The sequence below is a fragment of the Oncorhynchus nerka genome, linkage group LG8 (assembly GCF_034236695.1).
Source record: "Oncorhynchus nerka isolate Pitt River linkage group LG8, Oner_Uvic_2.0, whole genome shotgun sequence".
Taxonomy (NCBI): domain Eukaryota; kingdom Metazoa; phylum Chordata; class Actinopteri; order Salmoniformes; family Salmonidae; genus Oncorhynchus; species Oncorhynchus nerka.
The window spans coordinates 28484734-28504520 of NC_088403.1; positions in this window are offsets into that span (position 1 = coordinate 28484734).

The following is a 19787-nucleotide window of genomic DNA, read 5'->3' on the forward strand; positions in this document are numbered from 1 at the left end:
CCTCCTCTCGTTCTCCTCTGACTCTCCTCCTCCCCTCTCTTCCTCTCTCTATTATTTCCCTTCCCCTCCTCCTCTGTTCCTCTCATTCTCCTCCCCCTCTCCCTCTCCTTCTCTCCATTCTCAGCTGTGTCTATCCCCTCAGGTTGTCAGGCAAACTAAAGCAGTAATGGTAGCAGGTCTGCTGACACTGTGTTCCATCCTTCAGACCCACACTGTCACCTGCCTCATTAGTACACAGCTGGGAGGAGAGGGAGGCAGGGATGAGGGATCCCACAGCACACACACACACTGGAGCATGAACACACACATGCAGGGAAGCCCAGACACACACACACACACACACACACACACACACACACACACACACACACACACACACACACACACACACACACACACACACACACACACACACACACACACACACACACAAAGTGCAGGAACAGTGAAGAAGTGGGGAAGAGCTGTTTCTAGGGCAGTGCTATGAATGTGTGTGTGTGTTCATCACAGGAGAGTTATTTTACCCAAAGGAACAGCTCGTTCCACACAGAGGGTTTAGATGTTTCTCTCATCTGACAGAAGCGACGTATGGAGAGTGTGTGTGCTGTTTGATGGAGGCCTCTGTCCCCTTTAGAGGAAGCTGCCTGTGTTCAGCCATGCCCTTTTATACCAGGACACAGACAAGCCACAGTGACACAGCACCACAAACCTGGATCCCACTCTCTCTCAGGTCTCTGCCTAACACATCCACAATACACAATGGAACTCCTGCTGTACTACAAAATACAGAACGCACTGTTACGTTTTGATCTGAGGTGGATCTGCAACAGTATTTGAAAATAACCAAACAATCAAACAACCAACTAACCCTTCCCTCACAGGAAGGAGAGGATGTGTCTGTTTCGTGTTATTTTCCTACAGCTGAAAGTGAAACAGCGATGCTAATCAATCCCACATTGGAGGTTTGAAACAAATCTTCAAGGACCCAGAGAAGTTGAGAGATCTTTCAGCAACTCTGGGAGAAACTGTTAAGGCATGGAACATAACGGATGTGTGCACATGCGTACTCGGGAGCACGCACACACACACACACACACACACAATCTCTCGCTGGTCCCAGCAGCAATACTACAGTCTTTGCTGCTCTGCGTTTTCAAGGCCTGAGTGATGCACAGCGAGAGAATCTCCAATGTCACTTCAAAAGAAGCTACGTCGTTACAACCCAAAATCCCGCCGGAACCTTCTAGCAAAACCTCTCAGCCTCCAACCAGCCTTTTTCTCCTCAAGGCTTTTAGAAACCCACTGAACCAGGGGAAACAGACACTGTGGGGGGAGAGAGAGAGAGAGAGAGAGAGAGGATGAGAGAGAGGGAGAGAGAAGGTATGAAGAAGAAAAGAGAGAGAGACAATGAAAAAGACAGAGAGAGAAAAAAAGAGAGAGAGGGAGATGAGAGAGAGAAATGAAGAGAGAGCTTGGTTTCGCAAGACCGCAGGATCAAGCTCTGACCACAGCCCAGTTATTAGGGCAGATTGCTCAACAGAGATGAACTAACACACGAGACCCAAACACTTAGGCCGACATCTTCTTGACAGCACAAACAGGCTGAGATCTTCTGAAATATTACTGGATCATTCCGTATACTGGACACGGTACTTCTTTCAAAACAAGTTTAAAAAATTGACGTCAGAAAAATAGAGTTATGTGAGTAATAAGGTTGTCGTACGTTAGCAAAATAAGCCTTTGGCTGTGCATTTCTCAACACTTACTACAGAGAACAAACAGCTCACACAAACACATTCATATACCTAACATACTTCGCAAGGCCTTTCATTGTTATAACACTGGAAACAGAACATTCATCCTAGGCACCACACATTGCCGTTCAGTAAAAGAGGAAGGGACAGAGACAGTGAGAATAATGAGGAGAATAATAGTGCTTTATTTGAGTAAACAAACTGAAGCACAGGTCAGGGGGTGTCAGCATGTGTGGGAGGAGAGACAGGTGGAAACAATGTTCTGTACACAGGTTGAAGAGTTCTCTGTACAAGAGAGAGATGGAGAGATAGACCGAGAGATAGAGATAGAGAGAGATAGAGATAGAGAGATAGAGGGAGAGAGAGAGAGATAGAGGGAGAGGGGGAGAGAGATGGGGAGAGATACGGAGAGAGATATGGAGAGGGGGAGGGGGAGAGATGGGGAGATATATGGAGAGAGGGGGAGAGGAGGAGAGAGATGGGGAGATATATGGAGAGAGATATGGAGAGAGGGGGAGAGAGATGGGGAGATGTATGGAGAGAGATATGGAGAGAGATATGGAGAGAGGGGGGGAGAGGGGGAGAGATGGGGAGATATATGGAGAGAGGGGGAGAGAGATGAAGGGATAGAGGGAGAAAGAGAGGAAGTAGGATGAAGAGAGAGAAGAGCAGCGTGAGAGAGTTGGTGGATGAGAGCAGAAAGCACAGACTTCACTGTGTCCTCAACACAGACACACACACACACACACACACACACACACACACACACACACACACACACACACACACACACACACACACACACACACACACACACACACACACACACACACACACACACACACACACACACACACACACACACACACACATGCCAAAGTATGACGGGCCGGTGGTGGCATGCCAGAAAGGAATCTTCCTAGTCGGGCTAAACCCCAAAAAGACTTAGAGCTCTGGGCATGTTGGTCCCCAGCCAAGCCCAGCTGGTGGCAGGACCAGGAGGGGAGAGGGAAGGAGGAGAGGGGCGTATGGAGAGAGAGAAAAAGTGGTAGAGGAAGGACGGGACACTGGTGATGAGAGATGAAGTATTAAGAGAGAGAAGGGAGGGAGAGAGAATGAGAGAGAGAGGAAGAGAGAGAATGAGAGGGAGAGAGAGAGAGAATGAGAGGGAGAGAGAGAATGAAAGGGAGAGAGAGAGAGAATGAGAGGGAGAGAGAGAATGAGAGGGAGAGAGAGAGAGAGAATGAGAGGGAGAGAGAGAGAGATGGTGCAAAATAAAGCTGCCCTCTTTCTAGAGCCAAGAGTCCTCTAGGGAAAGGGAGTGTTACTCTGAGAGGTGGGAGGGGAGGGGAAAGCTGCGGGAAAGTAGGACATTGAGGACAACCATAAATCTCCCCGGAAATAAGCCAATGCCCTGTTGATCTAGACGTCCAGCTGACTATCTGTTCTCAGAACATTCCTGATGGGCTCTTTACGGTTAGTCAACATTCCTTAAAGGTCCATGTCCAGATTACAGTGAGGTACAATACAATGACACATTCAGAGACACAAACAGATTAAGAGAAGCGGATTGACACAGAGACAGAGACAGAGACAGAGGCAGACATACACAGACACAGAAACAGAAACAGACACAGACACACAGACACAGTCACAGAAACAGACACAAACACAGAGACAGATAGAGACAGAGACAAAGACAGACACAGGGTCAGAGACAGACACAGACACAGACACAGAGACAGACACAGGGACATACAGAGACAGACACAGAGACAGACACAGAGACAGACACAAAGACAGACACAAAGACAGAGAAAGATCCAATGATACAGATGTGGCTACAGACAGACGGACGGACGGGCGGACGGATAGACAGACAAACACAGACAGAGGCACACTCAGACTGTGTAAACAATGCTCTCTCTCCTCATCTCTCAGCCCTCTGACGGACAGGGTCAGAGGTGAGGCGCCACCCGGCCGTCCCAGTGTGTGGAATGTACTGTATGCATGTGTGTGTGTGTGTGATTGTTTGTGAGACATGTGATCTTCGGTCCCTGCGCGAGAACATAGGGACACAGACATAGGCGCCGCTCAGGCCTCAGCTCCATACTAGTGTCCTGGGCCACACGGCTAAAGGCTTTCATTGTCCTCTGGAATATGAATATGGGCAACAGAGTTAGAAATATGACCTGTCCTAGAGACTTCAGAGAGAGAGAGAGGAGCACCCACTGACGCACACACACAAACACACACAGCAATACCACAGACACAGACATCTACAGGCAGTGTAGAGCAGAGCTCCCTCTCAGCCCATTATCCTGCCAGAACCAGGCCATCTGACCATCATGTGATGAATGGGCAGTACAGGAGGGCATAGCCAGCGCTGCTAGGGGTCAGAGTTCAGCTGTGTCTGGGTTCAGAGGTCACGGCTATGTGGGGCAGCAACACTGCAGCACTGTAGCCCACAGACCCTCATGAATAGAACATCAGCTATGGAGGGAGGGATGGAGAGCAGGATGCAGGGATGGAGAGGAAAACAAAAGGGCAAGATTGCATCTGAAAAAGAGAAGGAGAGAGGCGGAACGAGGGAGTGAGGCGAGGAGAAAGAGGGTCCTGTGAGGCTGGACAAAGAGGGCCTTTATGTGGTGAGGGTTAAATGGGCGTTTTTTTCATGGATTTCCCTACACACTGAGAAGAGCCGGCTAGATGTGTATGTATATGTGTGAATTTTTCTGTCCTACTTTCTCTCCCTCTCTTTCACCCTCTGCTAGTGCTGAGCGATTAACCAAAATGTTGGATATTTAAAACAACTAATTGACCATTTCCTTCAGATTTTTTCTGTGAGAGCAGTGCACAGTTTCTCTAGAGATAAATCAGATCAGGTTTGAACTGTGTGACGTTGTAGGGAGTTGTAGTTTCCAACAAGCCAATACTATACATAGTTTAGTGCAGAAAACTTGTTAATCAACTACAATGACCACAATCCATTGCGCCTACTTGTCCATCTTGAGACGGAGAGAAGAGAGAAGAACGCGATCGAGAGGGACAGAGAGCAGTTGCTGAATGAAGTATATCTACCTGAAAATACAGTATGCCTTATTTACGTTGAAGAACTACTAAAATAGGGATTTATCTGACAGCAAAGGTAGCAGCTCTAGAGATGAGATGATGACTGGTAATGAAACAATAAAGTAATTGGATAGGCCTAAAACACATGTAATATATATAACAACTGAAATATTTTATTCAAGTAAATTAATATGAATAAATGATGGTTAATAAGTGTTAAGCAGTAAGGGGCAGTCACTACCATCATGGGACTTTTATGAATTGTTTTATTCTGTGTTACAGCATTCAACCCACATAACGCATGGTGCATTTAATGTCCCAAATCAAAAAACGTGTTTATGTTTTAATAATGTAAACGAAACTTGAACCGACCTCAAAAGGCACTAATCTCTCCGCACTACCCTCTGCTCTAGCATTCACAAACACAAACACAAACACGCGCACGCACGCGCACAAAAAAATAAATAAATCTAAATCAAATTTATTTATATAGCCCTTCGTACATCAGCTGATATCTCAAAGTGCTGTACAGAAACCCAGCCTAAAACCCCAAACAGCAAGCAATGCAGGTGTAGAAGCACGGTGGCTAGGAAAAACTCCCTAGAAAGGCCAAAACCTAGGAAGAAACCTAGAGAGGAACCAGGCTATGAGGGGTGGCCAGTCCTCTTCTGGCTGTGCCGGGTGGAGATTATAACAGACTAGGTGTGAAAATCCCCCAATTTGTGCCACAGTTTAGACTACCGATAGATGCTGCGGTCAGTCAGAGTTGAGTCCTATTGTAAAGTATAGCCTAATGGACAAAAAAAGGCAAACTTGCAACATATTCGATGCTTAAGTACTCAATATCACAGACCAGATTTGCCCGAATGAAAAATGCATCAACCCCTCAAAATATATACATTTATTATAATCCAAGTAATAATTCCAATGAAATTAGCTGTAGCGAGAGGAGAGACTTTCTGCTAAAGACACTTAGAAAGAACATGTCTTAAGCCCTGCATTATAATATAACTTATTTTGAACGAACGCCAGGAATGAGTGAGTCACTCAGCCCTATACTGCTCCTGTTTCTGTTGCCTATTTGAGTGTTAATAAATGTTGGACAAAGCCCAGTATGGCAACTGCACCACGAGCAAACGCAGGGCTCTCGAGAAGGTGGTGTGGTCAGACCAATGTTTCACCGGAGGCGCACAGCCTGCCAGCCAGGACATCTGCAGCACCCGGTGTCACAGGAAGGCCAAGAAGATCATCAAGGATCCCAGCCACCGGAGCCATGGCCTGTTCACACCGCTACCATCTAGAAGGCAGAGACAGCACAGGTGCATCAAAGATACGACTGAGAGACTGAGAAACAGCTTCTATCTCCAGGCCATGAGACTGTTAAACAGTCCCCACTAGCCGGCTACCACCGGTAGGACTCTACCCTGCACCTTAGAGACTTCTGCCCTAGGTACATAGAGTCATTGAACACGGGTCACTTTCATAATAATACATAATAATATTTAAATACTGTTTCACCCCCTTTAAATGCATATACTGTATCCTAGTCATGGCTCATATAGCTAAGTATTGCTGCACTGTTGTAGCTAGAAACAAACATTTCACTCTAGCTGCGATAAAATATGAAACCTGTGTACGAATACACTGTGATTTGATTTGATACAAATTTGACACACACACACACACACACACACACACACACACACACACACACACACACACACACACACACACACACACACACACACACACACACACACACCTGTATATGCACTGATGCAAAGGATTCACAATGAGGACCCATTTCACTCACTGCTAAAACATTGCCCATGAAGAACACACAACCAAAGAGGCCCCATCTCCCCATCCACCATTTCACAGACAGGCCTTTCTCTGCTTGCTAGCTAGATAATAATTACTGTCGCAGAGGATAGTTTAGTTTTCATCGCTAACTCCCACACTGTTTCAGATGCTATTTAGCGTTAGCTGCTAGCTAGATAATAATCACTGTTGCAGAGGATAGTTTAGTTTTCATCGCTAACTGTCTCAGATGCTATTTAGCGTTAGCTGCTAGCTACTGCTCAGTGTTGCAGAGGCTAGTTGAGCTGTGTGAGTAGTGTATCATGGCAGCTCTGTGTGTTTCTTCCTCATGCTAGACGTATCTGACCGGGAGAGAGCAGAGCGTACAACAGCAGATGTTTAGTTAGTTCTGTCTGGCATCGCTGGAGACATTCCTCTCCGGGCTCCAATGGCAGAGCACAGCGCACAAGCAGCACAGACACACCCACATGCACACACACGAGCACACACATTGGCCACTTTAATGAACGGATCACTAGTCAAGTTAATAATGCCACTTTAATAATGTTTACATATCTTACATTACTCATTACATACTGTATTTTAAACCATCTATTGCATCTTGCCTATGCCGCTCGGTCATTGCTCATCCATATAGTTATATGTATATATTCTTATTCCATTCCTTCACTTAGATTTGTGTGTATTAGGTAGTTGTTGTGGAAAAGCACACACACACACACACACACACACACACACACACACACACACACACACACACACACACACACACACACACACACACACACACACACTAATGCCGCAAACACATGCCACACACGCACATAGACTCCCCCTGCCCACACACACAAACAAACAGACAAATACTCTTGTTTCCTTTCCAATAATTCCTAACCCCCTCACCCCCCACCCCCAGCCCTGGATGCAACACCTACACATTTTCCAATATATCTAACGTGGTGGTAATCACCAATGTGAACCTTGTGTCATTGTGGGGACACAAATAATTAAAGGGGGATTATGGGACGGAAGGCCCTGATACCGTACGCATGTAATTAACATTCAGACAATGTGGCGTTGCTGTGGCGGAAACACAGAGAAAACACCTGTGTGTGAGCGGGATTAGCCCTGTCAAATGAACTCGAGTAGACATCAGCCAATCAACCGCAGCACAGAGATGGCTATTGTGGGGGACAGAGACAATCAACGCTAACATGAAGAGCATGACTCAGGAAATGGCCTAAATTAAGCAGTGCGACAGTCAAAGATGACATCATAGCAGGATGAGACTCCTTGTCTCTGGGTTAGATTGCTAAATTCTATTCATGGCTCTGGGTTGGACTGCGATCATTTCGGTATGGGTCTAGGTTAGACTGGTCTGGTCTAATGATGATCTAATGGATGGAAGGGGAGCTGCTAGATGCATCATGCTCTTTAAAGGCCCTGGGATCTGCGTTTGACTGCTATAGTCTAGATATGGGTCAGTGACAGACTGCTCTGGTCTAATGATGCTCTTTAAAGGCCCAGTGACATTAAAAGGTGAAACTCTAAATGGAGATGACCTTTCTCTTTTATCTCCTCCAAGATGCATGTATGCATAAGGCCTACTGACATGGGCCAGTATCTCTCTGTGTGTGTGTGCGTTATAGGCCAAACACTAAAACACATAGAGGTGAACTATCCCTTTAAGAGGTGATTCTCTAAATGGAGATAACCTTTCAGTTGTATTTCCTGTATGATTAAGAGACACTTAAGTATTGTGTGTGTGTGTGTGTGCGTGTGCGTGTGCGTGTGTTTGTGGACATATTTAATGTGGTCCCCACAAGAATGGTAAACAAACAAATATTTCACCAACTGGGGACATTTTGCTAGTACCCACAAGGTCAAATTCTATTTCTAGGGTCAAGGTTAGAATTAGAATTAGTGTTAGAATTAGAATTACATTAAGGGTTAGGGTTAGGAGCTAGGGTTAGGGTTAGGAGCTAGGGTTAGTTTTAGGGTTAGGGTTAGGAACTAGGGTTGGTTTAAGGGTTAGGGTTAGGAGCTAAGGTTAGGTTTTTTTGGTTTAAAGTTAGGGTTAGGGTAAGAGTACAGGCTAGGGTTAAGGTTAGGTTTAGGAAAAATAGGATTTTGAATGGGACTGAATTGTGTGTCCGCACAAGGTTAGTGCGTGTGTGTGCGTGTGTGTGTGTGTGTGTGTGTGTGTGTGTGTGTGTGTGTGTGTGTGTGTGTGTGTGTGTGTGTGTGTGTGTGTGTGTGTGTGTGTGTGTGTGTGTGTGTGTGTGTGTGTGTTAATGCCAATGGGAAACTAGCATTAACCAAACAGCTCTGAGATGAGGTCACAGGGAGAGGAGGTCAGGAAGATGTTTTATTATGTGTTAGTAATAGTAGTGGTTAGTTATAGTGGAGCAGCTAGATAATAGTGGTGGTTAGTTATAGTAGAGCAGCTAGATAATAGTAGTGGTTAGTTATAGTGGAGCAGCTAGATAATAGTAGTGGTTAGTTATAGTGGAGCAGCTAGATAATAGTGGTGGTTAGTTATAGTGGAGCAGCTAGATAATAGTGGTGGTTAGTTATAGTGGAGCAGCTAGATAATAGTGGTGGTTAGTTATAGTGGAGCAGCTAGATAATAGTGGTGGTTAGTTATTGTGGAGCAGCTAGATAATAGTAGTGGTTAGTTATAGTGGAGCAGCTAGATAATAGTAGTGGTTAGTTATAGTGGAGCAGCTAGATAATAGTGGTGGTTAGTTATAGTAGAGCAGCTAGATAATAGTGGTGGTTAGTTATAGTGGAGCAGCTAGATAATAGTGGTGGTTAGTTATAGTGGAGCAGCTATATAAATCAAATCAAATCAAATTTTATTTGTCACATACACATGGTTAGCAGATGTTAATGCGAGTGTAGCGAAATTCTTGTGCTTCTAGTTCCGACAATGCAGTGATAACCAACAAGTAATCTAGCTAACAATTCCAAAACTACTACCTTATAGACACAAGTGTAAGGGGATAAGAATATGTACATAAAGGTATATGAGTGAGTGATGGTACAGAGCGGCATAGGCAAGATACAGTAGATGGTATTGAGTGCAGTATATACATTTGAGATGAGTATGTAAACAAAGTGGCATAGTTAAAGTGGCTAGTGATACATGTATTACATAAATATGCAGTAGATGATATAGAGTACAGTATATACATATGAGATGAATAATGTAGGGTATGTAAACATTATATTAGGTAGCATTGTTTAAAGTGGCTAGTGATATATTTTACATCATTCCCATCAATTCCCATTATTAAAGTGGCTGGAGTTGAGTCAGTGTATTGGCAGCAGCCACTCAATGTTAGTGGTGGCTGTTTAACAGTCTGATGGCCTTGAGATAGAAGCTGTTTTTCAGTCTCTCGGTCCCTGCTTTGATGCACCTGTACTGACCTCGCCTTCTGGATGATAGCGGGGTGAACAGGCAGTGGCTCGGGTGGTTGTTGTCCTTGATGATCTTTATGGCCTTCCTGTGACATCGGGTGGTGTAGGTGTCCTGGAGGGCAGGTAGTTTGCCCCCGGTGATGCGTTGTGCAGACCTCACTACCCTCTGGAGAGCCTTACGGTTGTGGGTGGAGCAGTTGCCGTACCAGGCGGTGATACAGCCCGACAGGATGCTCTCGATTGTGCATCTGTAGAAGTTTGTGAGTGCTTTTGGTGACAGCCCGAATTTCTTCAGCCTCCTGAGGTTGAAGAGGCGCTGCTGCGCCTTCTTCACGATGCTGTCTGTGTGGATGGACCAATTCAGTTTGTCTGTGATGTGTATGCCGAGGAACTTAAAACTTACTACCCTCTCCACTACTGTTCCATCAATGTGGATAGGGGGGTGTTCCCTCTGCTGTTTCCTGAAGTCCACAATCATCTCCTTAGTTTTGTTGACGTTGAGTGTGAGATAATAGTGGTGGTTAGTTATAGTGGAGCAGCTAGATAATAGTGGTGGTTAGTTATAGTGGAGCAGCTAGATAATAGTGGTGGTTAGTTATAGTGGAGCAGCTAGATACTAGTGGTGGTTAGTTATAGTAGAGCAGCTAGATAATAGTGGTGGTTAGTTATAGTATATCAGCTAGATAATAGTGGTGGTTAGTTATAGTGGAGCAGCTAGATAATAGTGGTGGTTAGTTATAGTGGAGCAGCTAGATAATAGTGGTGGTTAGTTATAGTGGAGCAGCTAGATAATAGTGGTGGTTAGTTATAGTAGAGCAGCTAGATAATAATAGTGGTTAATTATAGTATATCAGCTAGATAATAGTGGTGGTTAGTTATAGTAGAGCAGCTAGATAATAGTAGTGGTTAGTTATAGTATATCAGCTAGATAATAGTGGTGGTTAGTTATAGTAGAGCAGCTAGATAATAGTGGTGGTTAGTTATAGTGGAGCAGCTAGATAATAGTGGTGGTTAGTTATAGTGGAGCAGCTAGATAATAGTGGTGGTTAGTTATAGTAGAGCAGCTAGATAATAGTAGTGGTTAGTTATAGTATATCAGCTAGATAATAGTGGTGGTTAGTTATAGTGGAGCAGCTAGATAATAGTGGTGGTTAGTTATAGTAGAGCAGCTAGATAATAGTGGTGGTTAGTTATTGTGGAGCAGCTAGATAATAGTGGTGGTTAGTTATAGTGGAGCAGCTAGATAATAGTAGTGGTTAGTTATAGTATATCAGCTAGATAATAGTGGTGGTTAGTTATAGCGGAACAGCTAGATAATAGTAGTGGTTAGTTATAGTGGAGCAGCTAGATAATAGTAGTGGTTAGTTATAGTGGAGCAGCTAGATAATAGTAGTGGTTAGTTATAGTATATCAGCTAGATAATAGTGGTGGTTAGTTATAGTGGAGCAGCTAGATAATAGTAGTGGTTAGTTATAGTGGAGCAGCTAGATAATAGTAGTGGTTAGTTATAGTATATCAGCTAGATAATAGTGGTGGTTAGTTATAGCGGAGCAGCTAGATAATAGTAGTGGTTAGTTATAGTGGAGCAGCTAGATAATAGTAGTGGTTAGTTATAGTGGAGCAGCTAGATAATAGTAGTGGTTAGTTATAACGGAGGAGTTAAGTGTCTGCTGGTTATCATCCCTCCCTGGTACTTAATTGGTGCTACGGGGCTCAGTAGGTGCTTGCAATGCCAGGGTTGTGGGTTCAATTCCCACTGGGGCCACCCATACAGGGGCCACCCATATAGTATGCATGTATGCATGTAAGCAACTTCAGGTAAATCATTTCTGTTTAGTTAGCAATGACATGCCAAAGATTCTTCAAAACTGGTTTTCTATGCGCCCAGATCAGACACTGCAGCCCCCAAGGACTAAAGAGTTATCAAATCTTGAGTTGAAGACACTTTTGAGTAGGGTTGCAAAGGCAGGGTATATAACTGGAAACTTTTTAAGTTTACCAGAAAACTTTTTTGTGTCTTTCAATGATTTTATGTAATGATCAAAAGACATCTAGTGGCCCTTTTGAGTACTTCAGATTATCACACATATCTGTCATCATCTCTGGCCCTTTGTGTGGCCTTATTACATGTTAAATATATGAAATAATAAAAAAACAAGATTTTAAAAAAGGACAAAGCTGTAAAACATTACCCTAATATAAACCATCAACTTAGTGAACACCATTGTTGTTTAATGTGAGGGTTTAAGCATTAAATATCCTTCATATATTTATTTACATAGTCAATAGTTGGAATTTGTTGCATAGTTAATAAGAAATTATGCAATTGTTGATTAGATGCTTTTATTATTAGTTAGGACATTTCTCTTGAACCATATGGTCTATCTACTAGAAACTCTTAGACAATATGGACACAGATATAATACATTAATACTATAAGTATAAATTACCTAAGTTATGATAGATTGTCATATATTTTCTATTAATTGCCAAAATTACTGAAGATTCCGGTAACTTTGGTAAATTACTGGTAGCTTTACTGATAAGTGTGGAGTGGTTGTTTAGTTTCATAAGAGGCTGATTGTCATTGACTGTACAAACTGAATAGAGACTGAATGTGATTTAGAGTCCCATTCTCTTGGTATCATACATTCTAATAAAGCCCATTGATGAAGAGGATATTGTGTGGAAACATGGTTTGTGAATAGGGAGTAGATTGATAGCATTCCTATCTGAAGATGACATATCGCCAACAGATGTCTACTTATGAGATGTCCTACTTGACTCTCACACAGTAAATCTGAATAGACGTCTCATTTTTGGGGTTGAGCAATTTCTTCATTGTAGTGATGTGTCTTCTCAAAGGGAGGAGGGAGGAGAATGGTGTTCTCACACACAATGTGTGTGTGTGTGTGTGTGTGTGTGTGTGTGTGTGTGTGTGTGTGTGTGTGTGTGTGTGTTTGCGCGCATGTCTGTGTGTGTGTGTGCGAGAGAGAGAGCTCCCTGTCTCCTAACCCCAGGGATATTACCTCCTCAGCGTACACCTCTCTCATGAACCATGAATAAAGAACAGCCGTATGCATCTCTGTTCTCTCTGCTGGAATGGTATTGATGATAAGCTGTTGTTCCCACGCATCTGTCCTTAGAGAGAGAGAGGGAAAAAGATAGGGAGAGATTGTGTGTGTGTGTGTGTGTGTGTGTGTGGGGGGGTAGCAAAAGGACCCCATCCCACCCACGTATGTCACTCAAACTATGACAGACTGACAGAGAATAAAATCTTCTCAGCAGAACATCGCATTTGATCTGGATAACCAATCATAACGATATCTGCCTAGAGACTATGTACTGTATACGTATGCCTCAGCAGCACCAATGGCAATACAGTATATCACTGTGGGGGAAAAGTAACCTCAGTCCATTCCTGTTGAAACCAATGGAGATACAGTATATCACTGTGGGGGAAAAGGAACCTCAGTCCATTCCTGTTGAAACCAATGGAGGTACAGTATATCACTGTGGGGGAAAAGGAACCTCAGTCCATTCCTGTTGGTACCAATGGAGATACAGTATATCACTGTGGGGGAAAAGGAACCTCAGTCCATTCCTGTTGAAACCAATGGAGATACAGTATATCACTGTGGGGGAAAAGGAACCTCAGTCCATTCCTGTTGGTACCAATGGAGATACAGTATATCACTGTGGGGGAAAAGGAACCTCAGTCCATTCCTGTTGAAACCAATGGAGATACAGTATATCACTGTGGGGGAAAAGGAACCTCAGTCCATTCCTGTTGAAACCAATGGAGATACAGTATATCACTGTGGGGGAAAAGGAACCTCAGTCCATTCCTGTTGGTACCAATGGAGATACAGTATATCACTGTGGGGGAAAAGGAACCTCAGTCCATTCCTGTTGGTACCAATGGAGATACAGTATATCACTGTGGGGGAAAAGGAACTTCAGTCCATTCCTGTTGGTACCAATGGAGATACAGTATATCACTGTGGGGGAAAAGGAACCTCAGTCCATTCCTGTTGAAACCAATGAGGATGGATGGGACTAATATTAGGTTAGATAAGGTAGGATATAGGTTTTGATTGATGCAGGGATTAGGCTGGGGCAATTTTAGTGTTTTGATGGTGGTTGTGGATGAGGTTTGGGCTAGTTTACCAAAGTATTCACAGATTTGTGAGGCATGATTAATTCCCTTCAGGCCAGAAAGCTCCAGCCGTTCCCTCCCCATCCCAACACCTCAACAATAAGTGGATAAAGACCACAGCACCACACAACTCGTATTGTGCCATGTATAGGTTACAGACTGTACATGACCTGCTCAAGATCTATTTCCTGGATGGAGAATGGGTAAACATGACCTCTTACACACGGCAATGGCAGCTCAGCTGATAAACAACGCGGTGGAATGCATTCAGAGTTTGCCAAGTCCACACACACACACACACACACACACACACACACACACACACACACACACACACACACACACACACACACACACACACACACACACACACACACACACACACACACATATGGCAGGTAAAAGCACGGACTGTAGTTCACACACCAGCTGTTTACGCCTGTCAGGAGCCATAACACCAAAGTTACTCTGACAAAAAAACGAAAACTATGAAACCCCATATGGTTTCTCTATCCCTTAGTGTCAATATATTTCTCCCTACTTTCCTCCATCTCTCTTTCTCTCCCTCCCTCTCTGTCCCCCTTCCCTCTCCTCTCTCTTAGCCTCTCTCTCCCTCCTTCTCTCTCTCCTCTCCTCTAAACAGCGTGCCGTATGGCCCTGGCGGAGGATGATAGATAATTCTACAAGCTGACTACAACGCTCATTAAACACAAATCTACCGCCATAGAAAAATAGTGTTTCAGATGTGTCAGTCGGTCTGTGGTGATGCGGAGAGCACCTCGGTGAGTCTCACTCTATTTTCTCTTTGATATTGCGGGACGTCAATCAGCGCCTTGGCCACCATTCAAACCTTTAGTTTGATGAGTATAGTTCTGGAGTGGGGATGCTGTAAGAACAATGAGTTTCAAGCTGTTTACAGACAGACAACCATGTAATGATCACTTTACAATGATATGGATAGATACAGGTCTGGAACTGACCCCAAAGTTTTTTTTTCTCTCCAGCACATCTTTGCTCAAATCAATGTTGCAGTGTTTATGTGAGGCTTTGCATGGCCCATCAATTCATAGAGTACTGTGGATGTTAGTCATAGTTTTGGTTGATACTGTAATTAGTCACTGTTGAGTGAAGACTAAATGCAGTAAGATGTAAACTATTCTGAGCGCCTGTGAAAACCTGTTTTAAGAAATGAGACACATTGCCATTTGCAGGCAAGTGGGACATGCAGGCTGCTCGCTCGCAAGCACGCACGCACACACTCTCTCTCACTCTCACTCTCTCACACACACACACACACACACACACACACACACACACACACACACACACACACACACACACACACACACACACACACACACACACACACACACACACACACACACACGCGCGCGTCTGTTTAACATGTCAATTGTATCTCCTGTTAGGGCCTATAAATATGTCATACTATAATGTCAGACTAATTTGGTTTCTTTTTCTATGAGTTATCATTTCCATACTATAGATATCATTCATTGTTAATTTCAAATTGCTTATTTGTATTGCCAGTGGTTTAAGGCAGTTTCTTGTTATCTGTTTAAGTGCTTTTATTCTCAGAATTCTGAAGAGGTACTTATCAGAGTGGAGGACCAGCGCATGAGGGGTTCTTCCCAAGAGTATCGGTTCTGGATTTAGAGAAAGTGAGCATTCGAACATATCATCTAATACTTTGTATACTTCGGTCCAGAAATGATTCACCTTTAAGGACTGAGCATGAGCTCTCCCCATGGTTACGCCAGCAACTTGGTGTGATGTTGATTGTATTAAAGGATTTAGTCAAAATCTTGACTGAATTTTCTAAGAGTATTCTCTCCAGAGTAGAGAGTTGGTTGTTTTGGACGTGTTTCTAGATATGTCCTCCCAGTCCTCTTGGGTTATTACAATTTGCAGCTCGTCTTCCCAATTTGTTACCACTATAATACTCTCATCTTTTGTTTCTTCTCCGATAGTTCTGTATATGTGCCCTAGCACATTCTTGGCAATTACCTTGATATATGTCTTCGCTATGCATCTAATTAAAGGATGTATATCACAAAGCGTTTTATTAGGTCTATCTGAGAGCTTCTTACTTGTCAATAACTGTACAGGTGAGAGTTCTAGAGGTTGTACTTCTTTTGTACCAGCCCCTTGTCTGTTAATAACATCTAATAAAACGTGGTCAGTCCTTTTTCAGCCCATCATTTAAATGTATCATCAGTTTTACATGGCTTAAAGTCACCCTCCACTACATTTTCGCGCATGTAGATCAGGTCTGTTTGGATGCATTGTGTTTCGGTGATCTTTGTCCTTTGACCTTTATAGTGTTATTTATACAGGTATTTTCTACCTTCCTAGTTTGTGTATTGATTGTCTTCATAAATATAGTTGTCCTGGTTTTTCCATTGGTTGGATTTCTATCTGTCTCCATTTAGCTGTTGATGCCGGGTTCATCCATATAACAATAGATTTTCGTTGGGTGGCTTTGTAATAATTCATTAGGTTTGGTAGTTTACATTGTTTGATTGTTTTATGTTTGACAGTGGTCTTTCTTCCTACCCAAATACATTTACTCAGGAGTCGGACCTATTGTTTAAAAGTGTTTGGATTAATAGTTATGTCACGCCTTGGTCATAGTGTTTTGTGTTTTCGTTATATAGTTGGTCAGGCCAGGGTGTGACATGGGTTTATGTGTTGTGTTTCGTATTGGGGTTTGTATTATTTGGGATTGCGGCTGATTAGGGGTGTGGTATAGGTTTGGCTGCCTGAGGCGATTCCCAATCAGAGTCAGGTGCTTGTCGTTGTCTCTGATTGGGAACCGTATTTAGACAGCCTCAGTTTCGCTTTGTATTTCGTGGGTGTTTGTTCCTGTCTCTGTGTTGTAGTCACCAGATAGGCTGTAATTAGTTTCACGTTCTGTTTGTTGTTTTGTATTCTGAGTTATTTCATGTACCGCATTTTCATTCATTAAAGTCATGAGTAACAAACACGCTGCATTTCGGTCCGACTCTCTTTCCACAAACGAAGAACGCCGTTACAAGTTATTGGTAGATTCTGTCACGAATACCGCTTCCTGAGTCTGTGTTTGCCTGTGTTTCTGTCCTGGAGTGTGTTTCCGGTGTCCTGGAACGCACCCTGTCTGGTTGCCGGGCGAATTAGCTTGTTGGGAGATCGATGTTCACCCGCACCTGTATCCCATCAGTAATCTGCACACCTGTCCTGATCATCACCTCTCCCCTTCAAAAGCTCTGACCTGACATCCATTCCCTGCCGGATCGTTAGCCATGAACAGTATGTTGTGCCATAGTATCAGCCTCAAGTTGGATAGAATTTGTTTTGTTGTTTTTTTCGTATTGCTTGCCTTAAACTTACCTCCGTTTGTTCTGTCTTCAGTTACTCACCCGGATCATTTACCCCATTCCCGCCTGGTCGTCGGAGGATTCCGCTACCCCATTGGATCCACCTATTTACTCCCATCAACTCACCACCGCTGCCCGCTACGCCACCTGGATATATCTACCCATTCACATTCACTTGTAAATAAATACTCACCTTCTTCCTACTCTCCTGGTCCTGGTCTGCTTCTGGGTTCGATTTTGAAAGAACGTGACAGATTCTGGAACAGGAATAGAGATCTGGGGAGGAAATTCATTTGAATAATTTCAATTCTTCCTGTTATTGTAACTAATATCCAAATCAAATCAACATTTTGTGGTCACATACACATGGTTAGCAAATGTTAATAGTGTAGCAAATGCTTGTGCTTCTAGTTCCGACAGTGCAGTAATATCTAACAAGTAATCTAACAATTTCACAACAACTACCTTATACACACAAGTGTAAAGGGATGAATACATATAAATATATGAATGAGCGATGGCCGAACGGCATAGGCAAGAGGCAGTAGATGGTATAGAGTACAGTATATACATATGAGATGAGTAATGTAGGGTATGTAAACATGATATAAAGTGGCATTGTTTAAAGTGACTAGTGATACATTTATTACATCCAATTTTTTTAATTATTAAAGTAGCTAGAGATTTGAGTCAGTATGTTGGCAGCATTTACATTACATTTAAGTCATTTAGCAGACGCTCTTATCCAGAGCGACTTACAAATTGGTGCGTTCACCTTAAGACATCCAGTGGAACAGCCACTTTACAATAGTGCATCTAAATCTTTTAAGGGGGGTGAGAAGGATTACTTTATCCTATCCTAGGTATTCCAGCAGCAGCCACTCAATGTTAGTGGTGGCTGTTTAACAGTCTGATGGACTTGAGATAGAAGCTGTTTTTTAGTCTCTCCGTCCCAGCTTTGATGCACCTGTACTGAACTCGCCTTCTGGATGATTGCGGGGTAAACAGGCAGTGGCTGGGGTGGTTGTTGTCCTTGATAATCTTTTTGGCCTTCCTGTGACATTGGGTGGTGTAGGTGTCCTGGAGGGCAGGTAGTTTGCTCCCGGTGAGCAGTGGCTGTACCAGGTGGTGATACAGCCCAACATGATGCTTTCGATTGTGCATCTGTAAAAGTTTGTGAGTGTTTTTGGTGACAAGCCAAGTTTCTTCAGCCTCCCGAGGTTGAAGAGGCGCTATTGCGCCTTCAGAAAGTCTGTCAGAAAGTCCAGGACCCAGTTGCACAGGGCCAGGTCCAGACCCAGGATCTCGAGCTTAATGACAAGTTTGGAGGGTACTATGGTGTTAAATGCTGAGCTGTAATCGATGAACAGAATTCTTACATAGGCATTCATCTTGTCCAGATGGGTTAGGGCAGTGTGCAGTGTGGTTGTGATTGCGTAGTCTGTGGACCTATTGGGGCGGGAAGCAAATTAGAGTGGGTCTAGGGTGTCAGATAGGGTGGATGTGATATGATCCTTGACTAGTCTCTCAAAGCACTTCATGATGACAGAAGTGAGTGCTACGGGGCAATAGTCATTTAGTTACCTTAGCTTTCTTGGGAACAGGAACAATGGTGGCCCTCTTGAAGCATGTGGGAACAGCAGACTTGGATAGGGATTGATTGAATATGTCCGTAAACACACCAGCCAACTGGTCTGCACATCAAATCAAATCAAATCAAATGTATTTATATAGCCCTTTGTACATCAGCTGATATCTCAAAGTGCTGTACAGAAACCCAGCCTAAAACCCCAAACAGCAAGCAATGCAGGTGTAGAAGCACGGTGGCTAGGAAAAACTCCCTAGAAAGGCCAAAACCTAGGAAGAAACCTAGAGAGGAACCAGGCTATGAGGGGTGGCCAGTCCTCTTCTGGCTGTGCTGGGTGGAGATTATAACAGAACATGACCAAGATGTTCAAATGTTCATAAATGACCAGCATGGTCGAATAATAATAAGGCAGAACAGTTGAAACTGGAGCAGCAGCACAGTCAGGTGGACTGGGGACAGCAAGGAGTCATCATGTCAGGTAGTCCTGGGGCACGGTCCTAGGGCTCAGGTCCTCCGAAAGAGAGAAAGAAAGAGAGAATTAGAGAGTGCATATGTGGGGTGGCCAGTCCTCTTCTGGCTGTGCAGGGTGGAGATTA